The following is an 18041-nucleotide window of genomic DNA, read 5'->3' on the forward strand; positions in this document are numbered from 1 at the left end:
CTGGAAGTATGAATTTTTTAAGTTTAAGGTAAAAACTAGTGCCTAAAAGATCAAAGAACCAAGAGTGGACATCTAGTCATGTGATACATAGTCAAAGTCGAAAAATATGGCCGACTGCGATGGAGTGCGGGTCAGACACAAAAAGTGAATTGGGCACAGAAGGTGTTTACCTTTTGTCTAAGAAGACGTTTTGTGGAAAAATGTCCAGGAAGGTAAAGTTTAGCTTGGCAAAGCTGCAGGCGGTGTCCAAGGAGGAGGATCATCATTAGGGAGCCGCTAGACAAAGTTGCAATATGGATTTTGAAGTTAGGACTCTTTTTGGGAAATCAAAACCTCCAGCGGGACGAAGCCGCAAGCTGTAGCTGATGAGGGCACCATCTGGCCAGATTTAGCAAAGAACTGCTGAACAGGATTTACTTATGCAGCGAACGTAACTGAGCTGGTGTGAAGTCAGGCTGACCGGCGATGCACCTTGTTCAAATCCAATCCAATCCAATCCAAAAATTCTTTATTTCGGCCATTTGAGACCATAAAAGATTCATTAAAACATTTAAAATACATCAAACACACAATAAAAACATGGCAGGGTGAATTTCACAACTAGTTCATTTCCCTGTAGGATCTGGGCATGAGGAGGCAATTAACTCTATTTCATTACAGTTCATAACACTTTTTACAGAAAATCAATATTTTAGTATTTTTCCCCTTATCTGCCACATGGCCGTTAAAAACTTGGCAACTGCAAAAACTATATGGGGCAGGGTACTTGTCTTCAGAATTCTGTATGAGTGTAAATAGTTTCTGATGCCCAAATTCCTACACAATGGCACTAGCCAGTATTTTCTCGGTCTAGTGTAGGCAGGGCAAAAAAACAACACGTGTGTTTCGTCCTCTTCATTCTTAGTACACCCAGGGCAGATTTTATCGTCCCGCACTGTCCATTTGCAAGTGAAAGTTTTGAGGGGCAGGGTACCTAGCCTCCATTGAGTGAACAGTTTCCTTGCCAAAATAGGAAATATAATGTCCATAAAACCTTCAAAGTAGTAAGAATTTTTGGTGTCCAGAAATTGTTCAGTTAGGGTGCCGACTTTGGATGCACACACAAGAGAGCCTAGACTTTTCTCCTTGAATATTTCAACAAGCCTTTTGCGTGGCACCCTTTGGCAACCTCTTTCAGGAACCTCCCACAACTCAGGAAGTCCCAGGCGATTGAATTCTCTTTTGATGTAAGCCAACCACAGGATTCTGTCACGCTGGTTAAGGTTCATGACATGCTTAAGGTCTTCCCTATAGTGGGCAAGTTCACCAGTGGACCAGAATCTGTGCCAAAACCTCAGCGGTTTTAGTGCCAATTCATCCCCTATTGAAGGGAGCCCCAGATCTAATCTTAGAGGTAGCAAGGGTGTACCTTGGGGGAGAACCAAAAGGCGTCTGAGGAAGTTATTTTCTACCCTGACAAGTTCTGTCCCGGCTTTATTACCCCACAACTCACCACCATAAGATGCGGCTGCTTTGGCTTGGGCTTTGTACATCTCCAAGGCTGGACTAATGGGTTTATAGGTTTATGTATTCGCGACCTTCAGAATTGCCCCCGACATTTGGGCCAACTTTAAACGGGATCTAGCTATCTGAGGACCCCATGATAAGTTCTCATGTAAAGTTACCCCCAAATACTGGAACGTTCTGACCCTTTCCAGCCTTGCAGAACCCATTGTTGGATTGGGCCTAGTTGTAAAGGAGCGGTTAAATATCATGAATTTGGTTTTCTCTGTATTAATCTCCAGTCCATGTGTCCTACAGAAATCCCCAAACCCGTCTAATATCTGTTGAATCCCCATCGGGGATTTGGAAAGCAGGAGGGTATCATCGTCAAACAATATAGCCGGAACCCTCCTGCCTGCCAACAAGGGTGCGTCGTTGTCCCTGACATTGTCAAGGTGGAGTATGACACTGTTAACAAAGAGGCAAAACACGGTTGGCGCAAGAACGCAACCCTGTCTTACCCCTATGAGAACTGGAAACCTAGAGGACAACGCTCCATCCCTCCCACACCTAACCTGGGCAAAATTGCCTTTGTGGAGCCTAATTATAGCCTGTAGCAGTTGTGGAGGAATGCCCAACTCTTTAAGAACCTCCCATAATTTCTTACGGGGAACCAAGTCAAATGCGGACCTCAGGTCCACGAACACCATGTACAGACTCCCCCCCTCAATCCTCACTGTTTTCCAGTAAAGAAGGACGAGGCGGAATGTAAGAAATCAAAGAGCAGGTAGATCCCCGTCTCCTCTCAGTTTTCTCAGCAAATATGAGCCAACATCTTTTAAGTCCCAAGCTTGATATTTTGGCTATCTGGGCACCTTTAGCACCACTTCCAAAGATCCAGGACGAGAGGCATCACTTAAAGGGTCAGGACTCACTCAGGCTGGGTTCAGGTGCAAGTTCAAGATAGTTGGACCCTTTTCTGTCCCGTAGGGTCTAATCAGGAATACAGCCAACAAGCCTTTGGAGTCACTCTGTTAGTCCTGGGTTCAACCAGGGGAAAAGAGCTTAAGGGTTTAAGTGAGGCTTCAGGTAGAACAGTCCTTCCTGTTCCAGCAAAGAGGTCCTCTGAATTACACTGAAGGCCACAGCAGCAGGCAGTCCTTCTGCAGGTCCAGCAATTGAGCAGAAAGTGGGTCTGAGAGTCCTATTTTATAACTAGTGCCTTCTTTGGGGTAGGGAGAGGCTTATAGAGTTTCTGTTTGACATGCTTGGAATGTTCTGACTCTCCGGCACTGGCTCCAGCCAGGCTGCAGCACAATACACTAGTATGAAGTCCTTTGTGTGAAGGCAGGGCACATTCTGTAGATTTGCAAGTGGGGCTGTGCCCAGCTCTGCCCACCCCCCATCTTGCCAGTAATAGCTCATCAAGGCATACCTAATCACTCTATTGTGTGGCTGTCTGGGACGAATAGGCAAAGTCCAACTGCCAACTGGGCCTAGTCATATAACCCAGGAACAAACTGCAGGCACCGAATAGCCAGGGAAGAAAATGCAAACTTTCCAAAAGTGGCGTTTTCAAAATTATAACTTTAAATCCGACTTTACCATTACAGAGGACTGTATACTAACATTTCTCAGATTCTAAACATGAAATGTTTACCTGTTCCAATGTTAGCGCTTATTAAATGCAATAAGGCAACCAAATGTTATCCTGGGTTAGAGTTAGGCATCACAGTAGTAAAAAATGAATGTATTCATTTTCCACTACCAAGACATGTAAAACTTAAAAGCACATGTACAACCTTTATGATATAATGCATCCAGCTGGCTGGGCTAAATAGGGCTTACCATAAGTAATAAAGGGAAGTTTAAGACTTGGCAAGGGATTTATTTTGCCATGTCAAATTGGCAGTTTAAAAATGCATTTAGGCTGTAATGGCAGACCTGGAACATGTTTTCAGTGGCTACCTAATTAGGGAGCACAATAAGTGCTGCAGGACCACAAGTAGCATTTACAGGCCCTAGTTATATGGTGTAGTTCTTTACTAGGGACCTATAAGTAAATTAAATATTCCAGTCAAGTGAAAGCCACTTTTACCATGCTGTAGGGGGTGAGCACAAACAAAAAAAGGGGGGGTGGGGAGGCCAAATGTTTGGGGGACGACCATGAACACTTGTGAATATTCACTTCAATCCCTAGTTAGTGTTAAAAAAGGGAACTTAATAAACTTGAAGATATCATTTGTGGTTCAAAAATGCAACAACCATATGCATAGTGGTTTCCAATTGGATTTAACCTGTATTTAAGATCTGAGTTAGAAGAGCCACAGTTTGTAATGCTACCAAGTCTATTATGGAACATACCTACTTCAGAATACCCTTGTCAATTAACGAAAAAGAGATAATTTAGTTAAACTGTTGATTTACTTCACTCTGTTGGCAAAATAATGTTAAATGGTCGGCATAAAGATGACTAACCTGCAGCCCCTACCCTTGTAACTACTCAAACAAAATTGTTAATCGACTATACCATAACAAGTGAGAAAATGTTTAATGAAATAGCATACTTTAAAATTGAAGTCCAAATGGAAAGTAACAATTTCCCACAGTTGATTGGGAATAAAACAGAGGGAATGAAGCATCGAGGGATGGCAAGACAGTAGGATATCCTTGTGCATTTAATCTAAAAAACATGAGGTGGCATGGTCCTACTCTAGATCATATAATGCAATAGTCAATCAATTTACTACTCTAAGGGTGCTCTCCTGAAGATCAAACAGGCAAGAAAACTGGTGTGACAATGCATCCTGCAGAATGATCGCAATGTGTAATCAATGTAGTTGAAACGTTTGGCAAAACACATCATCTGAGGGCATCCCTAGCTAGACACCATGCCATAATGCAATACCCCGGGGGCCAACACCCAGCGGAACAAGACACAGTGTATCCCAGTTCTACCTCCCCATTTTATTCCAGTTTATGTCATTACTGGTGCATACCAGCCCCTAACACATAGGGCTAATAATGAGAGTGCACATCACATCCCAGTACAAAACACAGACTACCTTGCATGAACGCCGATATCGCCTCACCACTTGTCCCACAGCAACATCGCCAATTGTTGGCACTGTGCAGGGGGCCATTCGACACAATGCTTCCCAATTTCATGTTCAGGTGTAAAATGAATGTAATACATCTTTTTTTATTAATGTCACCGATACTGATGTGATGTACTTAATCAAAGAAAATTCCAATAAAAATGATTTTGTAAAAAAAAAAAAATACACATCATCTGAGGAGCTTTAGTATTGTATCTCGTACACAACAAAATCTGGGCTGCATTAAAACTTTGGTACACCAAAGGAGGAAAATAAATGTGGAGATGAAGAAATTGAATAAGTTGCCACTATCTATGAAACTGTTCCAATACCCTTGAGTACAAGACTTATGACGCTGCTATATAAAGAAAATATGATGGGCGAAAAGTGTTGCTCAAAATAGAACGTGGTCTCTTTTATATCACCACTGTAGCACCAACAATTATAAAAAGGTTTTGAGTTTTGGAGAATAACATAGGATTATGGCACACTAGAGCATATAGTGCAAACATCAGTGGGGAAGTTTGGATTACTTATGCCACCAAACTGTATGGCATTGGTGTTGCAGCACTAACTTCGGAGCAATCGGATATTCCCATTACTAATGCAAGTAGTTTTTCATGTAATGCTAAACAACTCTATCCACGGTGATTACAATTCAAAACAAGACGTCGTTCCTTGCACAAATTGTCTACCTGCTGCACTCTTCAAGAAAGGCACTAAATATTGGGCCAAGGTCTGTCCATAACCTAATAATGGAAAGGGAAGACCAGTCGGTCCCCCCGAACGTATGGATGGGTGCCCCGATCCCCCGGGAAACTATTGTGGGCGGGGGGCGTGTCCCGGCTGGTATGCCCGAAGCGGCGTAGCCGGAGCACGCCCCTCCCGCCCAGAAGAGGTTGGCCCAGACACCCGCCCGGAAGTCCGTGCACGGATGGGCGTACCTGAGGCGGGCCCCCGCCCTCCCGCAGATGGATAAGTAGAGCGGGAATTCAACGAAGCTTCCTCTTGTTCCAGTGCTCTGAAGGCTGCACCACTCGTCGCTCGTGAGCCCTCTAGGGAACAAGCTGCAATTTTTGAGAACTTGTAATCTTTGTTTTTCTCTTTCAGTATCAGGCGTGTGGGAGATCGAATCACCCTTGCGGGTCAAGTCGAACGGAGTGATCGAAGTCATGCCTGGCAAGAAAGCGGGAAAGAGCTCCGAGATGGAGAGGATGCTACGCACCTTGGTGAACCAAGTGGCGGTGATGGACCAAAAGTTGGGTAAAGTGGATCAGCTCGGTCGTGGCTTAGCGGCCATCAGGAAACAGGTGGCGGCCCAGAATGCCCCCTCAGGGCGGCCTAAAAGAGTCATAGGACCGGCCTTGCCGAACGTCGCCCCGGGGGATAAGGGTAAGAAGAAGAAGGGGAGGGCAGGTTCCGGTGAGGTCCCAGTCCCAGGGGTAACTCCATCGAGCCCAGGCGCGGACATCCCCGTCGCGCCGGTAGATAGCACGGTACCAGGACCGGATGGGGGTTTGCCAATTCCCGTGGTGATCACGCCAATTGGGGATGACCAAATGCCCCCTGAACTAGCACTTCAGTTAGCGGCAGTATTACCATGGCTAAAGAAGGAAGCAGGGGGATCAGTGGCTGCGGGAGACCCGGTTGAAGAAGCCAGATTAATTATTGAGCAGTTGCAGCAGTCAAGGGATGCCGGGACGGCGAATGTACCTTCTATTCCCCCGCAGGTGGTGATGGGGGTCACGGCTGACGGTCGGGCGAAGACAACGGACACGGCTGGGAAGATGGCTGAAGCCGGTAAGAGAGCGTTGCCATTGGTGGGGGAGGGTCCAGTACCTTCAAGGCGGGAAAGTTTATCGCAACACATTCCCATGGCTACGAAAGAGATGGTGTGGGGAGATAAGTACATTAACATGTTTTCACTTTTGACTGACCATCGTGAGTTAGAATATGCAAAGACCCAGAAAGATTTGTGGCACCCCAGCGTATGACGGGCCAAGATGGCGGAATTCAGGGTCGATGAGACCATGGTGAACTGGGTCAGGGCCTTTTCTATTTTTTCGGCAATTATTGGGGAGCGTAAACCAGAAGTTTTGACTGACTTAGCATGTTATCAGAACAGGATCATGAATTTCCATGCAATGTACGGGGGAAATGAATGGAAGGGTTACGATGTTGCCTTTAGAAAAGCGAAGGAGTTTAACGAGACCTTGACATGGGATTGTTTGGATACAGTGTCATGGCATGCTCAGCTCTTGCCGGGACCGGCGGGTACGTCGGTACCAAGCACGAGTGGCTCTGGGTCATTCCATCAGAAGCTGTCGCAGCCCTTTCGGGCGAGCGCCGGGGGGGATCCCCATCCCAGATCTGGCGGGAATGGAGGCAAGCAAGGGGTTTGTTGGGGATTCAACAAAGGAACCTGTACCAGGCCTCAAGGAACGTGTAGGTTCCGGCATGCTTGTTCAGGCTGTGGGAATTCCTCACACCCGGAAACCAGTTGCCGATCCAAGACCAATGGTGCGGGTGGAAAGGGGGGATCCAAGCAGGATTGATGTGGTGCCTTGGAAGCAAACATCTTCGCCCGTTGATATCTTGGCTTTGACCCCCTGGCTGAACCAATACCCAGATCATGCGTCCGCCGGGATTTTGAGGAATGGCTTTCTATATGGCTTCAGGATCCCGGCGGGCAATTTTCGGGGGAACCCCTCCTGTTAGAACCAGCTGTCTATTCAGCACAACCCGGCGGTGGTCGCCAGAAAGATAGCGAAAAAAGTTAGCTTGGGGCAAGTAGCGGGTCCATTTATCTGCCCGCCAGTTGCGGAATTTGTGTGTTCTCCGTTAGGAGTGGTTCCGAAGAAAGACCCGGGGGAGTATAGACTCATCCACAATCTATCGGCCCCTAGGGGGCCTCGGTAAATGAGGCTATTGAACCCGAGGTATTCTCAGTGAGATATGCATCGTTCAATGACGCAGTTGTGCTGTTGAATCGCCTGGGCCCCGGTGCATTGTTAGCGAAATCAGACATTGAATCTGCATTCAGGTTACTCCCGGTACACCCTCAGGACCAGCGCCTGCCGGGATTCACGTTTCAAGGGAAGTATTACATGGATAAATGTATGCCCATGGGTTGTTCAATTTCATGTGCTTATTTTGAAATGTTTAGCTCCTTTTTGGAATGGGCATTCACCGAGGCCACAGGGCATAGACAGGTGATGCACTATTTGGATGATTTCCTTTTCCTGGGCCCGGCGGGCACTCGGGACTGTGCACAAGCGCTGCAGGACTTCTGCACACTCATGCAGGATTTTGGGGTCCCATTGGCGCCAGGTAAGACGGTGGGGCCATCTACCTCACTAGAGTTTCTAGGGATTGAACTAGACTCGGTGGAGGGGTGTTTCCGGCTGCCGGTTGAGAAGGTGGCCAAGTTCAGGGCTTCCTTGGTACGATGTCTCCAGAAAGAAAAGGTGACCCTCCACCATTTGCAACAGACAGTGGGTCAGCTTAATTTTGCCTTAAGAGTGATGCCGATGGCTCGCCCTTTCTCACGTTCCATAGCACAGGCTTTGGTGGACCTTAAAGAAGGACACCACCGCACTAGACTGTCGGCAGAGGTTCGCCAGGACATGCGCATTTGGTTGGCATTCCTGGCGGATTTCAACGGTCGGGTGGTGTGGAACAAACCCCAAGCCTCGTCGGACGAACTGGGATTGTGAACCGACTCGGCGGGGAGCGAGGGGTTTGGCGCATTCTTTGGAAACCGGTGGTCGGCACAAACATGGCCGGCGTGGTGGCACGCAAGCGGCCTGACAGGTAACATTGGATTCTTGGAGCATTTCCCCATTTGGGTGGCTCTGATGGCATGGCCGGAAGACTTTAGGGACCGCTCAGTGGTGTTTTGGTCAGACAACATGACGGTGGTCGAGTGCATTAATCACCAGGCTGCACGCTGCAAGTGGATCTTGAGACTGTTGAAAGAAATTGTATTGCGATGCATGAGATTGAATGTACAATTCAGGGCAAGGCATGTGCCGGGTGTACTGAATAATGCAGCTGATGCACTCTCTCGTTCACACATGCAGGCTTTCAGGGGTTATCTACCCACAACGGAACTAGTGGCGGCACCTTTCCCCGAAGCACTATGGCAGATCGGTGCCCCAGACTACAAGACCTCGTGGCAGCCAGTTTAGCGCCCAGGACGAGGAAAGCTTATGAAGGAGCGTTCCGTTCATACTGCGCCTTTTTAGGGCCGGTAGGGGGGCATAGCTGGGGGCGGGAAGAGTCCTTGCTCCGGTTTCTGGTGGCACTTCATAAGGAAGGCCGATCGGCGGCAACCGCCAATAGGTATAGGGCGGCCATATCATTCATGGCACAGCTCCACGGGATACGGGACCCGACGGGTTCCTTCTTAGTCAGGAAGGCACTCCGCGGCTGGCAGCGCCTGGAGGGTCGCAGACAGGATACAAGGCACCCGATTGGGTTAGACAGATTGTCCTTGCTACTAGCGAAACTGGATGAGACGTGCTCCTCGCACAGTGAGGTAATTCTGTTCCGAGCGGCTTTCGCATTGGCATTCCATGGGGCCATGCGGGTAAGTGAACTTGTGGCGAGGAATAAGAAGGACGTGGGGGGAGGTCTATGCAGGGATCACGTCCAAATAAGGGGCGATTCTCTGCTGATCTCGATAGCCAGGTCAAAGACAGACCAGGAGGCTTTGGGGAGTAGTGTGGTGCTGCAGCGCGCCCGGGGGAACCCCAGTTGTCCAGTAAGGTATTTGGAGGACTACATGTCACAGAGGTTGACAACATGGGGGGGGACCCTGCTTAGACATGAGGACGGCACCCCGATGACAAGATTTCAATTTCGGAGGGTGCTGGCAATTACAATTGCGGCGGCGGGCTTGAACCCTTGTGATTTTGGGACCCACTCCTTCCGAATAGGGGCCGCTACTGAGGCTACGGCTCGGGGTCTGTGTACAGAGGAAGTGAAACAGTTAGGCCGTTGGTCCTCGAACTGTTTCAAGAGGTATGTGCGACTGCACATGTTGTAAAAGACTGATGAAATGCACTCACGCTTGTTGTCTTTTGTTTGGATTACAGTTTCGCAAGCCTGTAACGCGGGGCGAAATTGGGATCGGCCCAACACCAGAGGACCAGTGAGAAAGGATCACCGGCTGGAGATCAAGTGGTATTGGTCGTGGGCCACTCATACGTGAGGCGTGCCGGGTACATATTCAATGCAGGTGACGCGACTCACGCATCTGAGGCATATGGGTTCAGGGTGACCTTTCATGGGAAAGGAGGCCTCTGTTTTGACCGATTTCAGAGCTTTGTGGAGGAACTCTTAGGGCGGCACAGGTCACCGCCATCTGTAATCATAGTGCATCTGGGGGGCAATGACTTGGTAAGACTGGGAAGACGGGTGTTAGTAGAGCACATATTGTCAGCAGTCAGTTCGTTGGCGAAGAGGCTCCCGGGGTGTACGATTGCCTGGTCCCACATGATTCCCAGAAGAATTTGGCGGGGGGGTTAGTCTGTGTCGGCGTTGAACCACTCGGTAGAGAGGGTCAACAACAAGATTGGGAAACTGTTTCGCTCTACTCATTTACAAAGCATTCCCCATGGGTGTATTCGGGGTGATCACTATTATTTGAATGATGGGGTGCACCTGTCCAGGGCTGGGAATGACTTACTCATAGGAGACTTCATAGCATGGCTGGGGGCATTGAGGAGACATGACCTTTAGGAGGTGTGGGAGGGCCGGATAGTCGGTCAACTATCCGGCCTGTGGCGGTAAGGTCATGATCGGTGAGCAGTGATTTCAAGGTCCCTAGGGGGGGCGCCACTCAGTATGGATCGGAGCGCCCGGGGGAGGCGGCCATTGGCCCCTCCCACGGGGTGCGGCACCCACTACGGATGGGTCGCCCAGGGGGAGACGGCTATATGCCCCTCCTACGAATTTCCCGGGGGCCGGAGATCCGCTCCGGCGGAAGAGAGTGTGGGGAAGGGGGGGGGGGGGGGGGGAAAGAGTCCACGCTGTCCTTCTTACGGATACCTCACACGATGACTCGGACGACCTTGAGATGGCGTCGAGTGAAAGGGGTCCCCCACGACAAGGGAAGTTACAGTTGGCTGCGAGGGTAAAGTCCTCTGCGCATGCGCCACTCACACCGTGAGGGCGGGAATTTGGTAGTAGGGATCTGACACCGGTTAAGACCTTGCCGTTGGCCCTTAATGCTAGGTTGTACAATTTTATCTTAGAATGTTATGCATTTGCAGGATGCTAGACTCGGCTAGGAAACCTTTGTATTAGAGATTTGTTAAGGTTAGCCAAAAACTTGTCTTCATCAAAATGTAATGGAAGTTAAAATTGTACATGATTCATGAAACGTTTTAATTTAAAGTTTTAAATTTTGTTTCATATTTTAATAAATACGGCCGGGGGGGTAAGGCCCCCCCGCCTTCCAAAAGTTCAAACTTGTGTCTGTCTCCTCCCATGGGGAATTGGTGTTGGGAGGGGTGGCGGGCATCCCGGCCCATATGGAAAGGGAAGACCACTCGGTCCCCCCGAACGTATGGATGGGTGCCCCAATCCCCCGGGAAACTATTGTGGGCGGGGGGCGTGTCCCGGCTGGTATGCCCGAAGCGGCGTAGCCGGAGCACGCCCCTCCCGCCCAGAAGAGGGTGGCACAGACACCCGCCTGGAAGTCCGTGCACGGATGGGCGTACCCAAGGCGGGCCCCCGCCCTCCCGCAGATGGATAAGTAGAGCGGGAATTCAACAAAACTTCCTCTTGTTCCAGTGCTCTGAAGGCTGCACCACTCGTTGTTCGTGAGCCCTCTAGGGAACAAGCTGCAATTTTTTGACCCACCCACCAGCCCCTGTTTGCAATGTTTGTGGAATAAAGTAATTGTTGGTGATTATTCGAGTGTAATAAAAAGATACAGTCATTTTGCATCATAGATGTATGCCTTTGATTGAATAAATGCTTGTAGGCCTTTTTCTCCTTTGTAGAAACGTAGAGGAATGGAGTAAATAAATAATGATTGTCTTGTGCTTTAGGACTTTTTTCCTTTGTAGCAATGTCAAAGTTGGTGAATTGTCAAGCTGTTACAGATTAGGCGTATTTTCTCTCCTTAGTAGGTAAAAACAACTGTCGTATTTATTTTGGTCGGGCGGTAAGGTCATGATCGGTGAGCAGTGATTTCAAGGTCCCTAGGGGGGGCGCCACCCAGTATGGATGGGAGCGCCCGGGGGAGGCGGCCATTGGCCCCTCCCACGGGGGGGCGGCACCCACTACGGATGGGTCACCCAGGGGGAGACGGCCATAGGCCCCTCCCGGGGGAGACGGCTATATGCCCCTCCTACGAATTTCCCGGGGGCCGGAGATCCGCTCCGGCGGAAGAGAGTGTGGGGAAGGGGGGGGGGGGGAGTCCACCCTGTCCTTCTTACGGATACCTCGCACGAGGACTCGGACGACCTTAAGATGGCGTTGAGTGAAAGGGGGCCCCCATGACAAGGGAAGTTACAGTTGGCTGCGAGGGTAAAGTCCTCTGCGCATGCGCCACTCACACCGTGAGGGCGGGAATTTGGTAGTAGGGATCTGACACCGGTTAAGACCTTGCCGTTGGCCCTTAATGCTAGGTTGTACAATTTTATCTTAGAATGCTATGCATTTGCAGGATGCTAGACTCGGCTAGGAAACCTTTGTATTAGAGATTTGTTAAGGTTAGCCAAAAACTTGTCTTCATCAAAATGTAATGGAAGTTAAAATTGTACATGATTCATGAAACGTTTTAATTTAAAGTTTTAAATTTTGTTTCATATTTTAATAAATACGGCCGGGGGGGTAAGGCCCCCCCGCCTTCCAAAAGTTCAAACCTGTGTCTGTCTCCTCCCATGGGGAATTGGTGTTGGGAGGCGTGGCGGGCATCCCGGCCCATACGGTCTTTGCTGCTTTTATCAAAGTAACAATATGGTCATCAGCATGAAGACAAACTAAAATACTATCTTTCAAGAACACAACCAGAAAAACTTGCAAGATGCTATCTTGAAGAATATCTAGACATAACCACACAATACACTTACCAAGAAGTAACATTTGATAATTGTGGCAAGACGCGCCTGCAAGGGTTAAAGCCATAGTCTGGATTGCTGCTATTCACATTTAAATAACTGCAAAAAACGTAAACTGGCTCTCTTTAGATCCAATTCTTAAAATACTAAAAAATGTTGAATTCCTTCTTTGACATATGTATATTGAATATTGCACAAGCGTCGCCTTATAGACAACTGTCTAGGTTACAGAGCTACAGTGCACACGCCCAGGTGCGTTTACAATTTGGTTTCGTTTTTGAACAATTAGGTGGCAAAGGCATTCATAAAACCCTGTAAAAATATAGTTACCAAAAGTAACACAATGAACCTTCAGATATGGCCGGAAATCATGCATGCCAGAACAAACAACCTTTAGTGGACATATTTAGATGCATCTTTAACTGCATTATTCCAAAAGGATTCGTGGGGATTACCAGCTTCACCTGTGGCTTTTAAGATGTTGGTTAATGAAAATGAACAGAGAAACTCATGCTTTCGTAATGGGGAAGCAATAGCGGAAACTCCACATGCCTGGACCATCCTAAATACATACGTGCATCCAACATGCCATCAATATCTTAAAATTCATTATCCGTTGAACGTTAACTTGAAGTTTTTGTCCAGGATGGGTCACTTCCCTACAAAACATTCTGTTGCTAAACTGAACAATTTTGATCCAACAAATCGCAGGTTTTGAGATCATAAAGAAAAGATGCTCTTACATATTTCATGTATCTGTCCAACCTTGTTGAATGCTCGTTGAAAGATATTACGAAAGAGCTTCCATCAGCTTCAAATAAGAACTTGTAGGCAAGCTCTGATCTGGAGCCTTAACAGACAAAACACTCATTTGAACTGCAAGTTTGTTACATTTTTGACCACTTTATAAAGCTACTGTCAGGCCCTGAATTTCTACTCTCCAATCTCAAATCAGGCTTTACAAATGTATATATTGAATACTGATACTGGTTTTACTCTACTTTTTCATAAGATCTAGTGAATGACAATAATAAATATTTTAAGAATGATTTTAGGATCAATTTTATTCAACGTTATGAGGCCTGTTTTGGTCTGTTTTCTTTACTTAATTTAATGTTTAACTAATTCGCACAGTTTTATGTTGTAACGGTTTTCATTAACCATGTACAATAAAGATGTTATTTCCTATTCTGTGTGTAGTGCTCCGTGGACCGATTAGCACAAGCATTATTGGTATCTTACTTTCGGAGAGACTTTTTCAAAGCAGCTGAAAGTTGGATTTTTGATTTTTTGTATACATTTTGGAGCATGGTCTGAGTCCCACTGAAGGCACTCTTGCACGACCCATGCGCTGTTTTCTCTCCTTGGGGTGGGGGTGTTCCATCACCATTTCAGGATCAGAGGGTTATCCTGTGGCCATGGCCTCTTGTCATTCAGTAGTGGGAAGGATAACCTCCGTCATCCCGTGGGGTCCCCCTCAAATGAATCCATATGTTGTCGACGCTCCACAACCGTTCATTGCCATCTCATGAAGAATCCACAGGGGTCCTTTTCGAGGGACCTGCCCCCTAATGGTCTGAATGGTACAGCCTGTAGATCCGAATATGTGATGTAACAATGCAATCAAAATGATCGCGGTATGTTACATCGCAGTTTTTACAACGCAAGTCGTTACAATGACTTGAGCTGGAGGGCGCTGGACTTAGGAGTAGTAAGATGTACTATTCCAACACCAGTCTACGTACAGTAGGGAAGGTGTCGGAATAGCGTTGTAACGGCTGCGTTGGTACTGCATCGCGGTGTACCCACCGCAATGTACAGGATGTTTCCACCACATTGGTGGTGGAAGCCCATTGACCTCCCAACAGCAAATACAGTCAGGTCAACCTCTGGAATGAAGCCGATATCCTTACTATATTGTGGGAATTCTTGGAGTAATGGGATCTATTCTTGGCATAATTCTGGCCCTGTCATAATAGTGACTATTATTGGCATAATATGGATATCATTAGCATGAGGGTCCCCTTTCATAACATGATGCTAGCCATTTTTGGCACATTGTGGAAATCCTTACCATTACGAACCCCTTGCTTAGCAAAATGCTATTATTGCCAAAAATTGGGGTCGGTGCTTAATTTGTAAAGGCATAAGCGCAGGGGCTGAAACTTTTTCTTGTAAGACCCCTGCCAGGACTGCTGGATTCTGGTTTGTCAAATACCACAGCTGACTGGACTTGATGCTTCTTCCATCCAACGCCTTACGCTGCATCTCTCTTTATCTCACTCGGTCAGGTTTTCTTGCATCCCAGGTTCTTTCTTTTTAACGCGGTCTTACTTTTCATTTTTGTTCCTTCTCCCACATCAGCCTTTCTGTCTCGTGCTCTGGTTTAAAGACCATTAATGAAAAATACATTGTGTTCCCAAAAATGTATACTGATGCCCACCACCGGCACAAATTAAGCACTGTAGGTGGTAACTCTTAAAGCCATGGGCAATACACGGCTAAACCTACTGCATTTTAAATGTTTTCTTTATTCCTTCTCTGCGCGTTACACTATACATACATGTATATGAATGCATGTTAGCGTTTTGAGGGCTGTGCATTAACGGATAGAGAAATATGGCTGTGTCTGTGGGGATTTCTTTAAAGGGGCTGGTTTCAGCTTTTCCTAAGACTGATACGCTTAGTATAATCAGGGAAATTAAAAAGAAAACCAACGCTATCGGGTTGGTAAAATGAGATTACATCTTTTTGTGCACATTACTGCACAGTAAATTACCACTTTGCAGCCTGTCATTTGCGAAAACAAAGGGCTATCAAAACATGGCCTTTGGGATAGGGAGAGAAAATGTAAATATTATTTTTGGGGTTAGAGGGGGGTGGGTGGTGGCGAGGAGAAAGTACGTAGCGCTTACTACTGTCTCGCATTCCATTCCATCGCATAAGACAGTATTCGCATTTAGCGATAAAGCCGTTGAGCTATATTATTAACAAATTGATTATTAAAAGAGCAATGCTCATTAGTCTTCCTTTCAAGTGCCAGTACAAAGACGGAGCAGAAGATGGGGGAAGCATCCTGTCAGGAAAAAGACATCTCTTTGAAATGTGATGAAGCACTAATTCTGCCAGACTCCAGAAAAGTGCACATTAGACTGCAGACTCTGGAGGAGAGGGGGCATCCCGCCTATGACTTAGAACAGCATCTTATAATATAGTATACATCTACACGTACATGTATCTGAATTACCCCAAAGCATTTTTTCTAGTAATATCAAATCCCTACCGTTGTCAATGCCGATCATTTAACATAATAACGTCACACCTCCCAATTTCTGACATGTGCTTCGTAAAACAAGCAACGCCGTGACTTGGCGTGAAATTACGTCACGACAGCAGCACCCTACCGGCACGTAAACTGTCCTGCCCGGGTCCGGCTGCTGGGCGTGGGTTCTGCAGCCTGCTCTGCAGCCCACTCCCTCCGGGAATGAAAGCAGTGATATCTCAGAAAATACACTTGTTCTTCCACAAAAACCAACAAGCCAGGAAGGCTCCTCACGCGTGACAGCGAGGGCTGCGGCGCCACAACACACAGCTATTTACCTTTGGTCCGTGATGTGAGCGCTGAAGGGTGCAGTAGAGTTGGCTCAGCCAAGCGGGGACGGCGGAGGCTGGGCAGGCAAGTGTTCAGCGGAGGGGGCCCGGCTCTCCTGATGCTGAGCACGCAGCAGCACCAGCCAGTCGTGAGTGGTGGCTGGGAATCTGCTGTCTCACACCGGAGGACCGCTAGAGAGCACAGGCTCAGCCTGACCCAGGCACCGCCCCTGCCGCTCCCCTCTCCTACACCGAGGCCGAGCTGTTCTCCGGCAGACACTGAGATGGACAGAGGCCGGAGCTTTCCCGGCAGGACCAGGATGCATCTGGCGCTGCCAGACGCATCGATGGACCATGCCAGCCTACGAGCACCGCACCCATTCCTCGACAGATGCGGGTTCTTAACTGATCTCCGCTGCTCTAGTCTGGAGGTGCATACGATATCTTGGCCAAGGGTGACCGTCTCACCCTGGGTCATTGCTGGCACTATTTCTATCCCAGGGCTTTTCAATTACAAATAATTAGGAGCGTTAGTCTAGGTAGGGCAATGGAAGCAACGCAAGACTACAGTACCCAGAATGCACTAGGTTGCCATAGTAAAGCTCATGACTGGAACCCGTTTCCTTGCTATATATACGGAGTAACGTTGTCACCCTAGCTTGAAATAAACAGACATATTTTTGATGGATTTAATTTAAATAATTCTTTTTACGTTTTAGGAGGAGGTAGGCACATTAAACGCTGCAAAGTTAAGAGATACATTTTAGATTCCCAACTAGGTAAACAGGTTGACCATACTGCATCATGCATGCCCTATTCTTTTCCACTAATTACAACATTTTGAGAGAGGGCAACAGTGCATTGTGACCAACGCCTTTGCATGTCTGAGAAAGCACCTAGCAGCCCCCAAGGAAAGAGCAATATTGTTGGCATTTAAAATGTACCCGTAGTTAATTGCAGTGCAATGTAGTCAGTATGATGAGCTGTTTCAGTCCATGTTTTTTCTTTGAATTCTGGGACTTGCATTTTTCTTTATTCCATTGTAAAACCAGGACTTCAAGTCAAGAATTCAAAGGAAAAAACCTGTACTGCCATGTTATACCGTGCTATGTAGAGGAATCGCCCATTAGATTATCAAGGCACTTGATGGTGGACAGAGAGGGGCTTGCCTGGAATTAATTGAAGGATCACATTTTCAGTTTCCTGCAGAATTTGAGAAGTGACACAGAGAACCGTACGTGGTGGGGGAGGTACTTCCAAGCTACGGAGCAGATGTGTGAGAAGGCGCAAACTCTTGCGCTGGTCATGTGTATACGGTGGTTGTGCGCGAGTGAGAGACCGTAAGAGCGGAGGAGCCTGGGGTGCTGAAGGAAGTGGATGCGTACATTGAGGTAAGCGGGGCCTGTGTTGTGCAGAGCCTTGTAGCGGTGCATGGCGAGTTTGAAGTGGATGCATTTGAGTATGGGGAGCCAATGGAGTTTCTTAAGATGTGAGGAAGCATGGGTGTGTCTCGGGAGGTGCAGGCAAGTCTTGTTGTTGTGTTCTGAATGGTTTGGAGTCTGACCAGGAACTGTTTATCGATTCCGGTGTAGAGCGCATTTCCGCAGTCCAGTCTTCTTGTTATGAGGGTTTGAGTGACTGTTTTCCTGGTGTTTTCCGGTATCCACTTGAAGATGTTTTGCAGCATCTTCAGCAGGTGGAAGCAGAGGAGGTAAATGTGTTGACCTATGATGTCATGCCCAGCTTCTCCTCCAGGATGAGTCACAGGTTTCTGTCATGGATGGTAGGGTTAGCG

At 47.6% G+C, this 18041-nt stretch overlaps 1 protein-coding gene across 1 annotated transcript in view; it reads right to left on the minus strand.

The window, feature by feature from the left end:
* DYNC1I1 (dynein cytoplasmic 1 intermediate chain 1) overlaps positions 1 to 16668 on the minus strand; it is a 1862117-nt gene extending 1845449 nt beyond the window's left edge. Inside the window, exon 1 of the mRNA XM_086941928.1 lies at positions 16256 to 16668. The gene's annotated coding sequence lies outside the window, so the exon portion shown is untranslated. The remainder of the gene's footprint in view (positions 1 to 16255) is intronic.
* Positions 16669 to 18041: the final 1373 nt, after the last annotated feature.

Source organism: Lissotriton vulgaris, chromosome 10, assembly GCF_964263255.1.
Source record: "Lissotriton vulgaris chromosome 10, aLisVul1.2, whole genome shotgun sequence".
Taxonomy (NCBI): Eukaryota; Metazoa; Chordata; class Amphibia; order Caudata; family Salamandridae; genus Lissotriton; species Lissotriton vulgaris.